This window comes from Nothobranchius furzeri, chromosome 15 (assembly GCF_043380555.1).
Source record: "Nothobranchius furzeri strain GRZ-AD chromosome 15, NfurGRZ-RIMD1, whole genome shotgun sequence".
NCBI lineage: Eukaryota > Metazoa > Chordata > Actinopteri > Cyprinodontiformes > Nothobranchiidae > Nothobranchius > Nothobranchius furzeri.
The window spans coordinates 51,132,718-51,154,804 of record NC_091755.1 but is presented as its reverse complement, the minus strand read 5'-3'; the positions used below and the strand labels follow the sequence as shown (position 1 = coordinate 51,154,804).

Genomic DNA, 22,087 nt, shown 5'->3' with positions numbered 1-22,087 from the left:
CTCCAGTTCAGCTTTATTGTGGACTTACACACTGTCAGATCATTCTTTACATAATTAAATCACGCCACGCCACGCCACGCAGATGTTCTCTCTGCCGGCCGGTGACCTACAAGAAATAGCATTCCCTATATTGGCTGCAAACCTTCTTAAAATATAATCATTTGTTCTTGAGCAGATGAGAGGATGAAGAACACGCCCTGGAATGCTGTGTTTAAAGTTGCTTTTGAAGGCATCTGACTGAAAACGTCCACAATCATGTTAAAGCATCTGGTTCTTTTAGCTGAAGCTTTTTTTTTGTCTAAGCAGCAAGATTGAGAAGTTGAAATCATCAAAGCAATTTCAGTATTTTTCAGATTTAGGACAATGAAAGAATACAACTCCAGTAATATAGCTTCATTAAATTATTACAATTGATGTTGAGATCAATGAGACTTTCACCAACGAACCAGGGCTTTATCTGCTGGGCACCGTTTGGTGAAAATGAGCTGAGAAGTGAATCTCTATGATGGGGTCCACTGCTATAATCATAAGGTTTGGATGGAGATGGGTATAAGGCACTAAGACCAAAGGTGAGAGGTCATTTGCTACGGTGGCCCCCAGACTCTGGACCTCTCTCTCCGAGCCTGAGATCAGTGGACTCAGTGGTCTCCTTTAAAAAGCAGCTGAAAACACCTGTTTAGGCTTTGGTGTGACCTTCATCACCACCCTCTCCCTATTCTGCTCTTTCACTTCAGCTTTTCCCGGGATCCACCGATTTTCCTCTTTCTTCTTCTTTTTCTCTTTCCCTTTCCTCACATTTTATAATCAAAATTTGTGACTTTTTCTTTGATATTTTTGACTGTTTTTGTTGAGTTTTTGTTCTTGTGAAGCGCCTTGATTTAAATCTTGAAAGGCGCTATATAATAGTTCCCTTTTCTTCTTAGACTTCCTTTTAGAGATGCTCAGCTCAGCCATGAATGTGAGGATCTCCATCATCTGAAGCTTGGTGGATGGATGGATAGGCTGAATGAATGGTTGGGTAAGTGAAAGGACAGATGGATGGGTGATTGGGTGGATGAATGGATAACAACCATCTAATTAACTCATCCTAATTCCTCTGTTGGTCAAAAGACTTTTAGTAAGTAGAATGTGTATATATATATATATATATATATATATATATATATATATATATATATATATACATTGTAAACAAGGGAAATGCATCGAAACAAAACAATAATAAAGAAAAAAGTCGTTGTCGTCGTCTTCCTCCGCTTATCCGGGTCCGGGTCGTGGGGGCAGCATCCCAACTAGGGAGCTCCAGACCGTCCTCTCCCCGGCCACCTCCACCAGCTCCTCCGGCAGGACCCCAAGGCGTTCCCGGACCAGATTGGAGATGTAACCTCTCCAACGTGTCCTGGGTCGACCCGGGGGCCTCCTTCAGGCAGGACATGCCCGAAACACCTCCCCGGGGAGGCGTCCAGGAGGCATCCTGACCAGACGCCCAAACCACCTCAACTGACTCCTTTCGATCTAGAGGAGCGGCGGTTCTACTCCGAGCCCCTCCCGAATGTCCGAGCTCCTCACCCTATCTCTAAGGCTGAGCCCGGCCACCTTACGGAGGAAACTCATTTTGGCCGCTTGTATCCGCGATCTCATTCTTTCGTTCATCACCCAAAGCTCATGACCATAGGTGAGGATTGGGACGTAGATCGACCGGTAAATCGAGAGCCTGGCTTTCTGGCTCAGCTCCCTCTTCACCACGACAGATCGGCTCAGCGTCCGCATCACTGCAGACGCCGAACCAATCCGCCTGTCGATCTCCCGATCCCTCCTACCCTCACTCGTGAACAAGACCCTGAGATACTTAAACTCCTCCACGTGAGGTAGGACCTCTCCCCGACCCGGAGTTGGCAAGCCACCATTTTCTGGAAGAAAGTACAAGTAACAAAACAAACTTCCATCTGACTTTTACTATGATTTGGAAGCCAAGTGTTCTCTGTGACAGTTCTGTGTTTAGATTTGCAAATACCATCAGTGTTTCCTTAGAGACGGCCCTTTTTTATGATGTCATCAGGAAAAAAAATGCTGCACATGCCGCATTAGAAGTGGATGAGGGAATGCATTTTAGCTTTGGAAACACCACACTGTCCAACATTTACTTTGACTGCAGCAGCTTTACATCCCTGATGATGTCATGTGTGTGTGTGTGTGTGTGTGTGTGTGTGTGTGTGTGTGTGTGTGTGTGGAAGAGAGAGCGCCCGGTGTGGTTTACTGTGAAGAAAAGACGTGACCCACTCTGCAAGGCCGCCGCCTGAGAGGCCAGAACCACAACACTTAACCTCTGTGCGACACACACCGAGTGCTCCACATTATTCACTATAAAATTCTCTAACACATGGATGCTATAAATACAAACGGACCTTTAAATTCCTGTGCAAGTCGTGTTTTTCTGCTAGGTTGAATGTTTCTGACTCCTTTGGGTTTGACACTTATTTTTACAAGACGCTAAAACCATACTTCCTTCCAAGGAGACAGCTGCCCCGTTAAAGCCGTCATGATTTCGGTGACTTTTATCCCCAGACAACAGCTTCCCTACACTTTGCTTCAGTGTTGAATAAAAACTAAACAGCACCAGCGACTTCAGCAGACATCAAAACAAACCTTCGTTAGGAAAGTGCTGAGTAGCAATACATGAAAAAATAAAACACAAACCAAATAATAAGGAGTGAGGTAGACCTTTAAATAATTAGCCCAGCTGAAGTGTTTCGGGCAGAATTTCACTTATTAAAAGCATTTTAAGGCTCCAGCAATTCAAACAATGTGGTCTTTCAGCAAGTGCTAATAAAACGAGATGACAAAACAATGTGTGTTGCTTTGTGTTGGTAGGAAGTGAGCGAGCGAGCGCTGGGAAGCCAGGGAGTATTGTGTGTCGTCTAACACTAACATTCTTTAAGTAGGTCAAGTAGAGAAGTGATTCTCAGCCTTTTCCATAAACTACTGATGTAATGCTGACCTGCAAAACAGCAGCAGCTGCTGGGATCAGTGGTCTGGACCCCATCTCATCCCCTCCCTCCTCCGCTCACTTCTCACTCCTTTCCTTTTCTTTCCTGGTTCATAGTGTTTAATGTAGGGACAGCAGCAGCTCGGGAGGTACAGCGGGTTGTCCAGTAATCGGATGGTTGCAGGTTTGATCCCAGCTCCCACCACAGAATGCTGCTGTTGTGTCCTTGGGCAAGACACTTCCCCCAACTCGCCAGCTGATGGTTGGGTGGACCGGGGGCTCATCATCACCAGCGTGTGAATGGGTGGGTGATTGTGTTGTGAAGCACCTTGTGGTGTTGTAGAGCTCTAAAGCTTGGTTTATGCTTGACGCATTTACTTTCCACTTGGTGATGCGGCTCGCGGATGGAACGCACTTCACAACTCGCAGCGTTTATGGTTCATGCGGCTTGTCTCTGCGGTGAGCCAATATTCTTCCAAACTGTAGGGGGCAGCATGGAGCTCTGCGCCATGCATCCAACACTACACCTTAGTAGAAGTAAAAATTACTGTTGTTTACAACATGGCATTTCAGCATTTTTTAACAGCGTCCTCTTCTTTTCCGACAGTGCGAGCTATTTCTTTCCAAGAATTATTATTAACATGTTGATCACGGTGATCTTTGAGAGCTGAATCATACAAATGCCTGTATTTACGAACCTCTGCCATACTAGTTCTTGCCAGTCCGCCATGTTTTTCCGCGTCCGACCGTCCGCGTGGTTAGAAAATTTCCTAGGTGCGCAGTGCGGAAACTTTGGGCCGTGCGGAGGCGCGGTGGAGGGGCGTGGTTTTTAAAATGAAGCAATTTTGCCGTGCGAACCTCGCGGACGCGTCCAGCATAAACCAACCTTAAGAAGGCGCCGTACAAATAAAGGCCACGTGTAGTTCACTTGGCAAGACAATTATGACAACTTTTGATCTGATTCTCCCTTTTCAACAATCTTAAGGATGTCCAAAGACGATCTTACCAGATATTATCAGGTACGACAGTGTGTGGTGTGTTAAGAACACTTGGCTCTGCTCCAGAGGACATCAGGACCACTTCAACATGTTTGTCGTGGCCCGATATCCCAGTGTGTGTGGAGTTCCCCGAGGACAAACAAGTGTGCAGCCTGTTGAATGTGAAGTGGCAAATCAGAGCGCAATCCTCTAAATCTTCCACCATGTTTGTTTACTCCAAAGTTGCATTTGATCTTGAGAGGCTTTCTTTGATTTCCTGTTGAATCTGAGAATGTTGGTGACTGAAAGCGGTTCGAGTTCAGTGTGCAGGTTTTGCCATGTGACCAGACACCAAACTCTAGTACCAAAACTTTTCTTTCTGTGATTTTTTTTTTTATTGTCGTGTGGGGTCTCTCTCGTTTTGCAAATCGTCCAACGGTTTTTAAATCCTGCCGTGTGAACCGGGCCTAGATCTAGGTTCTACACATCAGAATGCTGGATATTTAGTGTAATATTAGAATGTTGACGTGAGTCACTACATTTGTCTCTCAACTTCCTACCAGACTGTGGGACAAACTGTTCATTTTAATGAGGTTGGATCTGTTTGTTCACCAACAATCAGATTAGGTGTCCACACCGCCATCTTTTCGCTTAGAATGGAATTGGAAAACACCAGCCTTTCATAGATAAACTGACCCGATAGGGAAGACCAACTTGGTGAGTGGATGATGACTAGCATAGGATGTTTACTATGTTTTATGTACTGTCTTTACGTTTAGATGTTTATCACAGAGCCCTGGCCTGTTTGCTTCTCTGTACCGCTCACCTGTATTTGCTATGTAAATCACGTTAGGTTGAAACTACTGACTCACGGTTGTTATTGAACTATAATCAATAAAAAAAGTTAAAGTAACTGCAATATGGTTAAAGTGTGTGCCAGATTACCCTTCCCTGAAAAAAACACAAAAAACAGAGGACTGGGGTCCACCCCAGACTGCAGCCAATGAGGGACCAGACCCTGTGGATTGAGCAACAATTAGTGCCGAAACCAGGGAACAAACCAAGGACCTGTACATTCTGCCTCCTATGGTAATCGGATATGCACCCATGCTAGAATCACATGCAAACCTGGTCTGGACCACTCTGCGAGTTTACCACCATGCTTGTACTGCAAAAGTAAATCTGCAGATTTTACTGTTAAAAGCTGGTAATTCCTCCACAAAATTACTTGTAATACATTTTCTTCTTTCACGGTATACATTGTTATAAAAATTCTGGGTAACACGGCAACAGCAGAGGTTGCCGAAATTCCACTATAGAATTATGGGTATTGTGCCTAAATGCAGTGGGTTTCGGCCGTGGGATTGGCTGATTAGATGTTTGTGTCAACAAGAAGTTGAAGCTGAGTGGGTGTCTCTGCTGAGAGGTGGACTCCTTATTGAGTCTCAGCAGATGAAGCTGATAGCCAAAAGAGAGGAGCTGAAAATGCACAGCACACACACACCTAGAGACAAGTTTCTGTGAATGTGTGTGTGTGTGTGTGAAAGAGTCGAGTGTGTGTATAGGATATCACTTAGAAGGAGCAGTAAACGTGGTCAGAATGAACGTTAACATCTCTGTATTTTTGTTTTGTTTCTGAATATCGTGGATGCTCATAAAGTTGTCAGGTGGAATTCCAGGAGTGGCGTTAATTTAAAGAAATGCCAAGAGAATTTTGTTCCCGAGAAACCATTCAGAACCACAACAACCTCACCCTTTTATTCCTTTGAGGCCTAGTCCACACGTAGCCGTTTTTTAAAAAAAACGAATATCCGCCCCTCCAAAAACTTGCATCCACACCACCTCGTTTTAAAAAGAAACTGTCCACACTTACCCGGATAAATACGTTAAGGACATGCCAGACCTGTAGGCGGCAGTACTTCCCCCGTTTTTAACCTCGTCCTTCGTCTGTGGTCTTCCGCAAGGAGCAGTAATTCCTCTTGCAAAAACAAACAAGCAAAAAGCGCTTGGACAATTGATAAAGCGAGCGCAGCTCTGAGGGCATCCATGCTGTTGGCTAGTGTAAACACAGGTCGCACACGTGATGTCAGCATTTTTTTGTCGCGGAAAGTGATGTCGCGGACCTTAAAACTCCGGTTTTGTCTGTCCACACGCAGACACCCAAAACGGAGAAAACGCAGATCTTCACTTTGGCCGGAGTTTTTAAAAAGATCCGTTTTCGTGTGAAAAAACTCCGTTTTCGTGTGGATGACAGGCCAAAACGTAGAAAAATATCTACGTTTTGGCAGATCCCCGGCTACGTGTGGACAGGGCCTTAATGACAAACACATTATTTCTTCCTCAGCACACACACACACACACACACACACACACACACACACACACACACACGCACGCACGCACACACACACCCTCTCACTCTGCTTATGTTTGCCATGCATTTGACAGTCATGCACAGTGTTATTTTATTTGACCTGCATGAGACTCAGATATGTTGAAAGAGTCTGATAGACAACCTGCAGCCAGCCGCTGCGCCGGTGAAACACCGCAGATCTCACCCTTGGTTTCATTGAAAGTGAAGCTTTTTTTAATTTTTAAGTGAAATTATAGCATATCTGTTTCAGTGTGGGACTAGGACTACATATTGTTAGGTTGTGTTTCTAGAGAACCCGGGACGGGAACACAAAAGACCGAGGGGAAATTTAGAGTCAAACAACGGATCTGCATTTTATTAAGTTAATATCTCTGCTGTCCTCCTTGAGGACAAGGGTAAATGACCTTCTCTGGGTCAGGGATGAGGTCCTGCTCTGAGCGAAGGAGTTTGAGTATCCTTGGGTTTTCTTCACAAATGAGGAAAAAATGAACAGACGAGCTGGTGCTGCGTCCTCAGTGATGTGGGGATTGTGGCGGTTTGTGTTGGCGAAGAAGGAGATGTGCTGAAAGGACAAGCTCTCAATTTTACTGGTCGATCTGTGTTCCAACCCTCGCCTATGGTCACGGGTTTTGGGTAGTTACCGAAAGGAGGTTACGGGCGGGCTACAGGGCTCTCCCTCGGAGAAAAGGTCAGAAGCTTGTCATCTGGGAGGGGCTTGGAGTAGATCTGCTCCTCTTCCAAGGGAGCCACTTGAGGTGGCTCTTGCATCTAGTTAGGATGCCTCTCTGACGTCTCCCTGTTGAGGTTTTCTGGGCACGTCCAACCGGAAGGAGATCTAAAGAAAGCACCAGGACATGCTGGAGGGGACTTTGCTTCTTGGATGGCCAGGGAACACCTTACCGGACCTTTTCACTGGATTCGTAACATACCAGTGGATAATTACATAATGTCTGCAATAGTATGCAGCAATTAGCTGCTGTTAGAGTGGATGGGTGCCTTTCCCTTGGTTGTGAAGTGTTATATTTTTGGAAACAACCCAGAAACGTTGGGACCTGTTGCTTACGCTTCGACGCTTCCAGAACGTCTCAAGCTCCCAAGATCAGATCAGGCTTGACAGGAAGTCAAACACAAAGCAGAGTAAAACATCCAAAATCTTTCAGAATAACAGTCGCGCAGATGTGCAGTTGCTTAGCTTAACTGGCTGAAAAAAAACATCTTTCCCTGTGAAACCTTTGTAGCAGAGGCAAACAAACCAGACCTTTTTGGATGCATGCTGACGTCTTTCTCTTTATCGCTGCAACTGCTGAAATCACGGCGTGTTGAAATCTTCCCATGATTTCATTACCTCGCGGACTGCGGGTAAAACATGTCTATTTTTTTTATTTAACCTTTATTTTACCAGGATAGAGACCCATTGAGGTTAAGAACCTCTTTTACAAGGGTGTCCTGGCCAAGAGGCAGCAAAAATTACAAACAGTTACAACGTAATGACAATGATAAAACACTCAGTCATTAAAAGCAGTTACAAGTTACTAATGCAGTCTCTGAAGCTTTCAGTTTGGTTTTAAAGGCATTTAGTGAAACCTGCTCAGTCATTTTCCAGGTTTTCTGCAGCTGGTTCCGAGCAGAACGAGCAGAGCAGGTGAAGGCTTTCTTTCCTAACTGTGTGCGAGCAAAAGCAACAGAAAGTAGCAACTGATCATTCGACCTTAAAGAATAGGAATCATCATTTTTTTCGTGTGATTAAAGTGCAAATATAAGGAGGTAACAATCCAGACACTGCCTTGTAAATAAAAACATACCAATGATTTTGTCTTCTTATTGCCAATGACGGCCATTTCACTCGTGAATGTAATTCACAGTGATCTGTTATGGCTCTACAGTTTGTGATGAATCTCAGAGACGCATGGTAAACCGAGTCCAGTTTTTGTAGCACAGTTAAAGAAGCATTCATATAAATAAGATCACCATAATCTAGTACAGATAAAAAGGTAGTAGTGACAAGTTGCTTTTTTCCTTCAAAAGAAAAACACGACTTATTACGGAAGTAGAAGCCCAGCTTTAGTTTCAATTTTTTCACCAGTTTATCTATATGAGATTTAAAGGTAAGGGAGTTATCTATCCAAACACCTAGGTACTTATACTCATGGACCATCTCTATGACTTTCCCTTCCAATGTGATTAGTTTAGGAACACTATTCGGTATTTGCCTATTTGTAAAAAACATCAACTTAGTCTTCTCAGCATTAAGGGTTAGCTTTAGCTGATGCAATGAGTGCTGGACTACGTCAAATGCTTTCTGCAAGGATTCAACAACCTGAGAAAGTGATGTTCCAAAACAATAGATGATCGTATCATCTGCATAGAAATGGATATTAGCATCTTTAATATTTTGGCCCAAGTCATTGATGTACAAGATAAATAGGAGGGGCCCCAGGACTGAGCCCTGGGGCACTCCCCTCTGGACAACCCCACAATCAGAGCAAAGATCCTCACATTTAACACACTGTGTCCTGTTAGTCAGGTAATTTGAGAACCATGCTACTGAGTGTTCTGACAACCAAGGCTTAGTAATCTGTTTATTAAAATAGCATGGTCAACGGTATCAAAAGCTTTAGACTATGAACAGTGAGGCACAAAACTGTTTCCTATCAAGTGCTACTATAATATCATTTACCACCTTCATAACAGCTGTAGTAGTGCTGTACCCTTTTCTAAAACCCGATTGACATTTCGAGAGGATGTCATTAATAGACAAAAACTCTCTTAGCTGAACACTGACAAGTGACTCCATTATCTTGGAAAGCACGCTTAAATTTGATATTGGCCTTTAATTTGTCAAAACTGCTGGATCTCCTCCTTTTAATAATGGTAAAACATATGCTGACTTCCACTGTGATGGCATTTATTTGGAGTTAATTTAAAGATTTAAAAAAATTGAAAGTGGCTCTGCCACATAATCCGCTGCCATCTTTAAAAAATAAGGTTCTGTAAAATCAGGTCCAGGTGGCTTTCTGTGATCTATGTTTTTTAAAGCTTTATGAACTTCATGCACTGTAAAAGGTTTGAAGTTAGAAGGAGCTCCAGAAAAATTTTGGGGTATTATGTCAGATTTTATCAAAGGGGTTCCTACAAAATTAAACAGGGAACCCACCAAAAGAAAATGTTCGTTAAAACAATTTAAGATTTCGATTCTGTTATAAACTGGAACTGAATCTCTAAGAACAAATGTAGGAAGAGCCTGAGAGATCTTTTCCACAGCAAAAGACTTGAGCCCTGTCCACACGTAGCCGGGGATCTGCCAAAACGTAGATATTTTTCTACGTTTTGGCCTGTCATCCACACGAAAACGGAGTTTTTTCACACGAAAACGGATCTTTTAAAAAACTCCGGCCAAAGTGAAGATCTGCGTTTTCTCCGTTTTGGGTGTCTGCGTGTGGACAGACAAAACCGGAGTTTTAAGGTCCGCGACGTCACTTTCCGCTACAAAAAATGCTGACATCACGTGTGCGACCTGTGTTTACACTAGCCGACAGCATGGATGCCCTCAGAGCTGCGCTCGCTTTATCAACTGTCCAAGCGCTTTTTGCTTGTTTGTTTTTGCAAGCGGAATTACTGCTCCTTGCGGAAGACCACAGACGAAGGACGAGGTTAAGAATGGGGGAAGTACTGCCGCCTACAGGTCTGGCATGTCCTTAACAACGTATTTATCCGGGTACGTGTGGACGGAGTTTTTTTTTTAAACGCAGTGGTGTGGATGCAAGTTTTTGGAGGGGCGGATATTCGTTTTCAAAAAACCCCGGCTACGTGTGGACTAGGCCTTAATCACTTTCCAGAATCTCTGAGGATCTTTAAGATTGTCTGTGGTGACTGATAGAAAATATTCAGATTTTGATCAGGGAAGTACATTTATTTCTCAGCTGCCTGAAAACAGACAGTCAGTAGTCAACTCTGTTGTTCTTGCCTTGTCCCAAGCTCTATTTCGTTCATGTATCATGTTTGCCAATTCTGGTGAAAACCAAGGATTTTCACGGCCCTTAATCCTACATTTTTTTAATGGAGCATGTCGATTTACAATTTGCATAAAACATTCTCTAAAAAAAGTCCAAGCCAGCTCCACGTCTGGCAATAAATCTATATCTCCCCATTTAACTGCTGATAAATCACGATGAAAAGCTTGTTCATTAAAATGTTTAATGTCTATCCAGTGGAAAGGCTGGGCGAGGAGCTGGAGTGTGGGCCTCTCTGCTTAAACTGCTGCCCCTGCGACCTGACCTCGGATAAGCCGAAGAAAATGGACAGATGGATGGGCAGTCCTTATTTCTTGGGAGGTTTTAAGAGAATCTCCCAAAACCTTCAAGATCAAGTCCGGTTTTCAATAATGTTCTGTGCAATGCGATGTCTTCTGTTAGAGTATCACCGTTCACGCATGCTGAAGAAAACACTATGAGGTGGCCGCTATGCATACGAAAAGGAAAATTACACCAAAACCTTCTTGAACACCAAGTGTTCATCCTTTATCGCTCTTAAGCCCTTTTCAGACTGACATTCTGGAATATGTGTGGACAATTCAGTCCGGTTTTTAACCAGAACTGTGTTTTCAGACACACCACTTTTGTACCTGAACTTGTCCATTCGGCTGCCTTCACACAGCAGGGAAAAGTTCCAGATGTCAGAGGGGGAGGGGGTGGGAAGGCTGTACCCGGGTATTGCGTAAACATAGTGCGGCGGGCGTACTTGCGTCATTTACCCAAATAAAGCTATTCAGTCAAACATGGCCGACGAAGAGATAGAATTCCTCTCACTGATCGGACTTATGTGAAGCATAATTCTGCGCACACGAAGACGCATAAGAGACCTGGGTGATGAAGCTCAATGGTTAAAAGGAATCACGGAAGCGGTGTGAAGCGCTCCGTCGCACGTCTAGGAGACGGTACTGTAGGAGGCGAGCTGCCATGCTTCGCCGCATGCTACAGGAGCGAGCTGTCTAGGTGTGTACAGAGTCCCCCGGTCCCCTCCTCCTCCCCCTCACTGTCCGGAACTCGACCTCACCAGTCTGAAGCAGCCACCCTGCCCGTGACAAGTCCGGTCCAGTCACTAGGGGCTTCGTCCGGTTTAATTACAGAAAAGGTTATCCGGATGTTTGTATTCAGACACAAAGGTCTTACGGACAGAGTCCCGAACATTTCCGTTTTTCCTGGCCTGTCTGAAGGGGGTTTTAGGCACAAATGTTGCTAACCTTGGTTTCTTGAGCAATGTTTGGAAATTTGCTGATTTCCAGAAAAAGATTGTCCCCAAAATACTCCCATTTGTTTTTTAAATGATGATCTGAGCTAAACTTGCCTCTGCGAACAGTAGCTAAACACAGATGACCGTGTTGAGTGTTTTATTTATCACGCTGGCCCATTCCCAAGCAGTCTCCTTTACTCTCTAGCACCGAAGCATCTCGTTGAGCAGCTTTCTCCCGGTCCCAGACGGATGAAATCTCCATCTGACTTGTTGTTGAACATTGTAAACACACTTTCATTATTTCTTTCAGCTTTCCACGAAACCTTGAACATGCACAAAACTGACAGAGAAATCTGAACTAGAGGGGAGGAAATTGAATTAGCGGAGTGAAATGCAGCTCCTTGTGAGTGTAATCAGTGCAGGCCAAGAATACAGGGCGATTGTAAGTGACTGTGGTCAGAGTCAGAGCCCACAACCACTGGGGGAAGCAGCCCTTATCACCGGGGAAGGTTCCAGCTAGGAGAATGTGTGTTTGTGGGTGGTGAGGTACGTGTGGGAGTCACAGCAAACTGATTGCGTGGGGAATGTGTGTCCACATGCCTGTGAGGGCACACGACAGAAACAAGCAGCGCTGAAGACAAATCGAGAAGCACCAACAGTTGATTTCCTCTCCAGCAGACACCAAAAATGCACTTTTGCACTTGCAGTTGGAGCCGCTGGCCACTGCTCACCCATCACATCTCCCTGGAATTGGTATTTTTGTTACCAGCGGTAAATAACAACAAAAATAGCTTTGTCGTCTAGTCGATTTGACTATCATTGTCTGGCCCGGGCTGAGAGCTGTACTTTCCATCGCGGATGTCATCGTTTTTCACTGTCTGTTCATTATTTTTGTGCTGGTATTTTGCCTCCTTCTGATACAGTGTTTCCTGCTATTGTTTCTTTCTACCAGGCTGGCTGGCTCTGGACCTGTGCCAGCCAGTCCCTCCTACCTTTAAACACACACATTCATGAATAGGATCTCACACACACACACACTTTGCTCTCTCTCTCTTCTTTCTCTTCCTCCTTTTGACACAAGAAGTCAGCGATACGCTAACTCTGGATGTGAGTTTTTGCACAAGGGAGGGAGCAGCAGTCCACCAGTCAGCTCAGAGGGGTTAATCTCATTCTCCCTCTCTCTCTCTCTCCCTCTCTCTGTGCCTCGGTCTCTCCCTCCCTCCTTTGCCTTTTGTTGCGGCCCCTCACTTTCTCAACACTTGGGCAGAGGGAACTGATACTGCGCCTGGACGAGTGTTTGTGTGTGTTGGGCTTTGTGGATTGATCATGACCGGTGGGACTTTGCAACACACTCCTCAGTGCTGACCAACACAAACTGGTAAGGCAGTGCTCTGATTGTGAAAGTGGTCCACTCTCATTCGAATGTGGAAGTCTTTAGTTTCCCCGTGCGTCAGAGGAACGCCGTGTGGAATGTGGGACGGTTGTCATGTGGAGACAAGCAAAGACGTAAAATGTTCCGAGAAGGTCTCGCTGTCCCGGTCTGCCTTTCATTGCACTTCTAGTCCTTCTCTTAAATCTCTTTGACCAGCCGGAGTTTCTCAAGTTACCGGCTTCCTCCTGTTGTTATGAGTCCTGTGGTTTCTCTGCAGTGCACTGAGGGCGCTCCCACGCTCTCCCAAAGAGAAAGAAAGGAAGGAAAACAGTGATAACCATTCCACAATCACTAAAGAATTGAGAGAAGCATGCTTGGCTGCATCTTCATGCATGAATGTTTTTTGAAAATTGGGCAAGTTGCAAAAATTTGAGTCCCTTTGCATGACTCTTTGGTCACTTTTGTGGGAGTTTTTTATTTTATTTATTGATTTTTATTTTTTTGTTGTCTGGACAAAAGTTTTCTCATTTCCTCCAAGGTGGTGGAGGGCTGAGGTGGTGAGAAAATTGGAAACAGAGCCACCCACAGTGGAAGTGAGTCAGCCCAGCGTTTAGTGGTGTGTTGACTTTGGAAATGGCCGAGATTGAGGGGGGTAGTGGTGCTTGTGTTGAAGAGGGGCTGAATAAATTGTGTCACAAAAGAAAAAAAAGCACAAAGTGTCAGTTTGTCATTACTTTCTGCTCAGCGTTCCAGTTTCTTTGACTTTTGGACAACTGCAAAAAGACGAGGAGATGGACAGAAAAGAGGGGAGGAGGTGGAAGCCAGAGGCTGTTTATAAAGGGAGGGAGCGGCTTGTGTCCATCTGGGACAATCCCAAGCGCTGAAAGCTTCCCCACCCTGATCCCAAACATCTCTTTCCCCCTCTCTGACTCTGTCTTTCTCGTTTGAGCCTTCATAATAAATACATACTGATACATTTTGCTAGCAGTCTGCAAAATACATCCAACTTCTTTCATTTGTTGCTTCTGTTTTTTGTTTCTATTGCTCTGTGCTGCTGTTGCTTCTTACCTGCAGCTACTGTGCAGGTGCCTCATGCACAAATGAAATATGTCTATTCATTATGCATTTATCATTATTTATGATAATCTAATTTCTTAATAAGTTGGACTCTCAAATAGAAGGGAGCAGACTTTGGTGTGAAACACCACATCATCAATCCTCCACCACCGTGCTTTACAGTGAGAATGAAATGTTCATGAGTCTCATTCACATTTTTTAAGATAAATTAGCTCTGGGCTCTAATAGGAATGAATATTTTCAGTTTTTTTTCCTGTGTCAAACCTCGTTGAATGAGCGTGGAGTGTAGAAAACAGCATTACAAATCTTACTCGTTAATATTGATGATTTGGAAATATCTCTCCTTTGATTGGCTAACAGCAATGTGACTCTTCCGCTGACCCCGTTTGCTTTTTCTTCTTGGGTAAAAAATGCAACATTGATGTTTTATCTCCACAAATAACATACGTCCGTACGTTTCCGTTATGCTGGAGTTGGTAATGCTTAGATTCTGTGAATCCCGGTGGGGGACTAGAAGTGAGCGCTTCACAGCTGAGCTTCAGACGGCAGGCTTTGGAGTCTTATTTCCTGACGTTTGGACATCTTGTCTGTGATTGGATTACAGCAACGCGACTCTACCACTGACGTCCAACGTGGATGCTTTATCCCCAAAAATAACACAAGCCCGGAGGAATCCTGCTGTGTGGTGGAGTTGCTAACGCTAATGCTAATGCTTAGCTTATTTTAGCTGAGATGTTCTCTGCTGTTTCCTGGACACTAAAACAACAGCCTTCCCCGTCGTGAGTCCAGATGGGTGAGTCCATGAATGCTAAGTGACAGTGTGACGCAGATCTGTCAGGATTTTCTAATCCTAGAGTTTCACCGTCTGTTTTCAATCAGAAGCTAAAGCAGGAGGTAGGTGTAGGAGACTATTTCCATGTCCAGCCTGCATGAAAAACTCTGATTATATTCAGAAATAATCATTAAATGGTTTTTCAGTGTTCCACACCTTTATTTTGTTTCGGGGGTTCTGTTATTTCCTTATCTTTAGTCTCGCCTGCTCAACAGCACGGTTCCAGAAGTCGTCAGATTTGTTTTAATGGAACTCGTCAAACATAAAAGACAATAAGGCCACAGCAATGTTGGTAAACACAAACAGCTTCCACGCAGCCAAACCTTTTTTCTAATCATCGGGTAATGAACGGTAACGTTTCCCCGACGAGGCTGAGGTTGAGTTTTATCTGACCGTTGCTCTCTGAACTTGCGAGGACATTCCACTGCTGGGAAGATTGGAAACAGTGTTCGGCATTTCCCAGAGTTGTTTGGGGGAAGGACTTTAGGCAGAAAAGCTCTTGTTTCATTTCTTAGATTATTGTTTATGTTTTTGCTCCTTGTCATCATGCTAACTTGTGCCTGGGCTGCAGACGCTTCTGAACGTACGATCCAAAGTGTTTCTTTTATTATTCGTACGCTCACACCTGAAACAGAGCAAACACACGTTTCCGTGTGCATTACGCACAGCAAGGGAATGAACTCAGCTGCTTCTCAGCTTTCCCGAAGTTCTCCAGAATTCCAGTGGAGTGGTGGTATTTTCTACACTCCGGGAAGATAAATTCCTGCAGATTTGTCACTTGGACTGCATGGAGCAGGACAGTGCTGTCGGAAATATTTAACAGTTATTTATATTTGAAAGAGATTCCTACACTTTGACCTTCTGTGTTTGCATGCAGGTTAGAGGCTGATGTATAAATCCTCCCACGAGGGAAAGATGAGTTTCAATGTGCAGCCAAAATAGTCCAGATCACCAAAATGAAATAAATAAACACATAAATGACTAAAAGACACAAGCAGGTGACTTTCTGCACATTTTCTTTTACTCATCTTCATTAGATCAAACATTTTCTGCTGCTAATAAACACATTCCCCTGTTTGGTTTCAAGCAGCTCCGAAGTCCTTTCTTTGTGTCCAGCCTGCTCAACCTTCTCTCAGCTCTTTTCCTCTCCTCTGCCTTCCTCCACTCCGCCTGCGTATCCAGCGATAAGGACACATCAACGGTAGCACTTCCTCCAGCCACAGGAAGCAGGAAGTGTTGACTTCCACACAGCCCCTCCGGACCAACTCCGTGGTCCGTCTGACGGTGCACACACACGTAAACACAACGTTCTCACACATCTCCGCTCTCAGAGAAGTCGACGCTGACCTCTCGGCTCACAATGACTTCAGTGTGTCTTTGCTCTGCAGCTGGACCCACTCAGTCTGCCGTTTTGTTTTTAACGGGAAAGCACCTGGGAAGCAGAACACTTTGTGTCTCTTTGACCTCAGGCTTGGCTCACAGGTCAGAGGATGATTGGCTAATTAATTCTATAATCACATTGTGTGTTTTGTTATCTCCCTCTTTTGGCCACAGAGGTTAGGGGTGGCGCTATTGAGCTTAGAAAAACACAAGCATCCAATGCATCTGCTAATAGTTTACAGTTAGACTGGAGTTTGGGAGGGATGGGAACTAGGGAGGGATTTACTGAAGTCAGGAAAAACCAAGAAGACAAATATTTTAAAATAATGAGAAATGACAGAAAATAAATAAATAAATAAATAAATAAAAAGAAAAGTACAAAAAATAATCAACAAGATCATTTTTTTTGGAGTCTGTTGTACTTCCTTGATACTGTTTGGAACAATAAATGTAAGAATAGTAATAATATTTTACATAATGAGAAATAAACACAAATATCAACAAAAAAGCTGTTTTTTATTTTTATTAAAAATGTTTTTTAACTGAAAAATATTAATGTAGTTGTATTTGTGTATGACCTTTTGGTGAAGAAAATTCAATTTTGAATAAAAAGTCAAACATAAAGATGAATAAAGAAATCTAAAAGACATATTTTTAGATTTTTTTAAGTATTTTTTCACATTCAAAATATTGTTTATTATGCAGTTGATGTTCTGTACTTGAATAATAATGAAAAATATTAACATTTTAGCAACTCGTAACAATGTTATGTATATAACACACAAAGGGCTTCTCCTAAAACAAAAAAAAATCATAAAAAACCAAAACACTAAAACTTTAAACAAAAACATTTATTATCATACATTAAGTCTGACAAAACTACTAAACTAAAAAAAACATAACCATACCCTATATTATTATTGTTATAATAATAATAATAATAATAATAATAATAATAATAATAATAATAATAATAATGATAATAATGATAATAATGATAATAATAATAATAATAATAATTATTATTATTATTATTATTATCACAACCATTATTGGCCCACATTTTTTCACTTCTTTTGTTTTTGAAAGGACTGAAAAATGATCTTTAAATCACTTCATATGGTTTTGTAAACAGAGTTGGGATCACACAGACAAAAATAGTGAAGGGCAAATCCACAAAGGGGCAAAATATGACACCCGAGATTAAGAAGTTTGGATGAAGAGAAAGCAAAGAGGCCAGAGTGGAGCTTGAAAGGATGCTAAAAGCTTTGGGCGATTAGGAAACATTGGAGATGTGAACCCAAACGATGGTTGGGCCAGAGGTCAAGAGGGGTCAGGAGGTCAGAATGAGCCCGGCAGCTCAACTTAAAACAGGATATCCTGTGAGGGAAAAAGTCATCTGTCTCCCTTTCTTTCCCTGGATCACTCTCTAGAATTCCCACAGAGGGCATAAGGAGAAGGGAAAAGTGTGACTCAGGTTCATCATTCATCAGCGACAGAGCAAGTACAGATGTGGTTGATGCTCCGCCTCTTCTCAAACAGACGTGATTTAATGTTAGAAACACGTTTGATCCTTTGTTTCTGTTTATTCCTGATGCAGGGCCAACAGTGATCAACCTCCCTGCAGGTTTATCTTTATCTTAATGTAGCCTGACAGTCTGTGTGTGAAAATCAGCAATCGTTCCTATTTTATTTGAATGATTGACAAAAATGTAGAATTTTATTTCATATTATCTTCCCTCGGGCTGCGCAGTGGCGCAGTGGTTAGAGCTGTTGCCTTGCAGCGAGAAGGTCCTGGGTTCGCTTCCCAGCCTGGGATCTTTCTGCATGGAGTTCTCCCTGTGCATGCGTGGGTTCTCTCCGGGTACTCCGGCTTCCTCCCACAGTCCAAAAACATGACTGTTAGGTTGACTGGTCTGTATATTGTCCTTAGGTGTGTGTGTGTGTGCATGATTGTTTGTTGTGTATGTGTCTATGTTGCCCTGCGATGGACTGGCTCTCTGTCCAGGGTGTACCCCACCTGATTGCCCATTGACCGCTGGAGATAAGCACCAGCCCCCCGCGACCCTACGTGGACAAGCGGGTTCATACATTGGATGGATGGATGGATGGATTATCTTCCCTCTTTATTTGTTTTACCTTTTTGAGTTATATGGCACCCCGACATGAGGTTCCATCGTTTTATCTGACATCTGTTCGTCCATCTCCACTTGTCCAAATTTAAGCTGAGGAGGCACACCTCCCAACTGAGGCATCATCTCCCCCAGCAACCCTCTTCAGCTCCTCCTGGTGAATCCCAAAGTGCTACCAGACCAGAGAGTATCCCTCCATAAACTTTTGAGTCTCCTCCAACTGCTTGACAAACTTCCACTGGAAAGCAACCAGGAGGTATTATGTTCGGATGCCTGAACCACCTCAACCGACTTTCTTTCGATGAGGAGGGGCAGCGGCTATGCTCCAAGCTTCCTCCAATGACAAAGCTCCACCAAAACAAGATCGTGCCAGCCGCTTGCATCGAGCATCTTGTTCTATGATCCAAAACTCGCAACTATCAGGGTTGGAGTGCAGACGGACTTTTAGGTGGAGACCTTTGGCTCCTTATTTATCACCATGGACCTGAGTGGAGCCCTTATTACAGCAGATGAATCCCTGATCTGGTTCATCTTTCCCTCCAGCCTGTCGTCACTATAGAAGATCAGATGATGCAAAAGTTGAACCCCACTGGGATAACCCTAACCCTCAAGATTTCATCTGAAATCCTGAACCAGATGATCTCCTTTCTTGAGCTTCTGTCCATAAGAACCATAAACAAGAAAAAGTATCACTCTGCTGTACATCAGGGGTGTCCAAAGTACGGTCCGGGGGTCATTTATGGCCCTGAGGGTGATTCTGTGCGGACCCCATTTACATCATTTGGGGCAGCAGTAGCTCAGGTGGTAGAGCGGGTTGCCTCATGATCGGATGGTCATGGGTTTGATTCCAGTTCCCGCCAGGGGCATTCTGCTGTTGTGTCCTTGGGCAAGACACTTCACCCAAATTGCCTGTGTTAGTGGTGGTCAGAGGGGCCGACAGCGCCAAATGGCAGCCTCGCCTCAGTCAGACCTCCCCAGGGCGGCTGTGGCTAAAAGTAGCTTACAATCACTAGCAGTGTGTGAATGTGAAAGTGTGTGAAAGCATCTTTGAGTGTCCTAAATAAGCCCTATATAAGTTCAATTATTATTATTATTATTATTATTATTATTATTTATTAATAATAATAATAATAATAATTATTATTATTATTATTACTATTTATTTTTTATTAACATTATTAATTATTTGTTATTATTATTACTATTATTATTATTTATTGTTATAATTAATAATAATAATAATTATTATTATTATTATTATTTTATCTCCTCTTGACTACTGATTTATTGACACTTTCTGTCAAATTTGCATGTCTTAGATGTATTTAGAGGAATTCAAAGTTAAAACGTTTAATTTGTTTTTTAAATTTCCTCAAATAATAAACAGAAACGACATGTTTGTGGCCCGTGAATGTTTGGACACCCCCGATAGCCTCCTGCATAAACAAACTGATCACTCAAATTGTTTTAAAAACTTGACATTTTCTTAGTATTTCTGGATTTACTGAAAAAACAACGTAAGTCAAGCTAAGGTTAATATGGATGGTTTTGCTGACACAAGTCCTTGCCAACACGTTGCTTATTTAACAAAAGCTATAATTGCATTTGTTCAAACATGTGACAGCAGGATGACGGGTTGCTGAAGCGGTGCTATAAACACGCCACTTGTGAGTCTGTGTGACTGTTTATGAGTTCTGCTCCCCTCCTGGCCTAATTAGGCATCTTGAAAATAAACTGACAAAGTTGTTACCGCGGCTCGGACCAAAGATGGGACAGGACTGTAGGAACGTCGTCTGACGCGATGAAGAACTTCACGTAAGAAATAAATCAGAAGTGTTTTTATTCTAATTTTAAGAGCTTGTTTCACACACACACTCATTTTCCCACTGGTGAGATGCGCCAAACTCCTCCTGCAGTTTTGTAAAGTTTGTCACCATTCCCTCCATAAACTGAATCATATCTGATCGTCTCACATTCACTCTGGTGGGTGACGCTTTCCGTACGGGTTCGTGTTTTTTTCCTTCCATCGTAAGCAGGATGAGACGGAGAGCGAAGGACCGAAAGTGAGAGATGGTGAACGAATGTAGAGCTATTTTTGGCTGTCTGGGTGCTTCACACACACACACACACACACACACACACACACACACACACACACACACACACACACACACACACACACACACACACTCCTCAGGCTTGTTGTTGTTCAGAATGGTGGGTGTTATCAGGGTGAGCTTCGATTTGAATTTTAATACTTTGTGTGTGTGTGTGTGTGTATGTGTGTGTGTGTGTGTGTGTGTGTGTGTGTGTTTCAGATGGGATTTTTCCTGTGGTTGCTATGGCTTCTTTCTGTGCTTTGACTAACTTACAGCCCTAAATATCCTCGGGGTGTAAAGGATTCTCCAGTCTCTCATTAAGCTCTCAGCTTGTGCTGTCGCCGGGTTTGACCCGAGTTCACTCTGAATTTAGCAGCACCAAACACCCCAAAACAGGTGATAAATCCCCTGGAAATGACCGTCTTTCAAAAGCAGTCGTATTTCTTGTTGTCGGCCTCTGCACAACACCAAAGATTGGTTGGCAATCTCTGCAGAGATTTGAAACAGAATACGATTGATTGAAATCTGAGATTTAAATCAGATAAAATGAACTCCTGGATTAAAACGTGCTCTTCTGCGGTGACTGCACGCATGGCAGGGGATGCTCTGTTGTGGAAAATGTCTGTCAGCAGCTGAGAGTTTTTCTGGGGTCTGCACAAATCATCGAGGTCTCCGGTGTGGCCAGCCTTGTCAGACTAAGTCACACACCGTGGAAAACGTTCGAACATGCTGGTGTCTCTTTAAAAGAACTCCCACCACAGTGGAATTTGTGACAGGCTTGGCTTTAATTTTCACTTTTGATCACTCTCCAACTGCTTGTTGATTTGATTAATTCATATATTTAAATTTAGTATACATCCGACCACATCCCAGCACTTTGATCATTAAATCAATAGTTTCTATGATGAAGTTATACGATGCTGTAAGACTGTTATGAAGCCAAATGTTTTTATTAAAAAACGTTTGTCCAGTATCAGTTTATTCGGTAACACTTTAGTTTAGGGAACACAAATTAATCATTATTTAGCTGCCGATTAATATGCATATTAATGGACTACTAAGTCTGAACTAGTCATTATTAAGCACTTATTACTAATGCCGTAATTCTAACATTAACAGGTCATAAATGAAGAGTTTTATCAAAATAAGTCATTCATAATGGTTTGTTAACTTAAAGTAAATGATTTGTTGCTGATTAACACACGCTAATTAGCTCAATTTAATATGTGGCTTTTAACGACGTAATTCAAGGGGAACATATTCTTGCCTCAAGTGGTTAATTAATAATAAACTACTAATAATTAGGTATGAACAGAATCTGACTAGAATGGGGAACATTTTCTTGCATACAAGTGGTTGATTGTTGTTTAGGCTCTATTAACATGTGGAGTTTGGTGTTTATTTACATATCAGAACACAATATTTTTGGTTATTAATGCAGAATAACTATTCCCCTTGACTTACTTCTTTAAAAGCCGCATGTTGATCCTCTAATTTCCCTCTGGGATTAATAAAGTATTTTTTAGCTAATTAAGTATGTACATTAATCAGCAACAAATCATTTACTTTCAGTTAACAGACCATTATGAATGGCTTATTTTGATAAAACTCTTAATTTATGGTCTGTTA

At 42.8% G+C, this 22,087-nt stretch overlaps 1 protein-coding gene across 1 annotated transcript in view; it reads left to right on the top strand.

Moving 5' to 3' along the window:
• The first annotated feature begins 12,807 nt into the window (after positions 1–12,807).
• The window catches only part of hdac7a (histone deacetylase 7a), an 87,776-nt gene continuing 78,496 nt past the window's right edge, over positions 12,808–22,087 (top strand). Inside the window, exon 1 of the mRNA XM_054746175.2 lies at positions 12,808–12,944. The gene's annotated coding sequence lies outside the window, so the exon portion shown is untranslated. The remainder of the gene's footprint in view (positions 12,945–22,087) is intronic.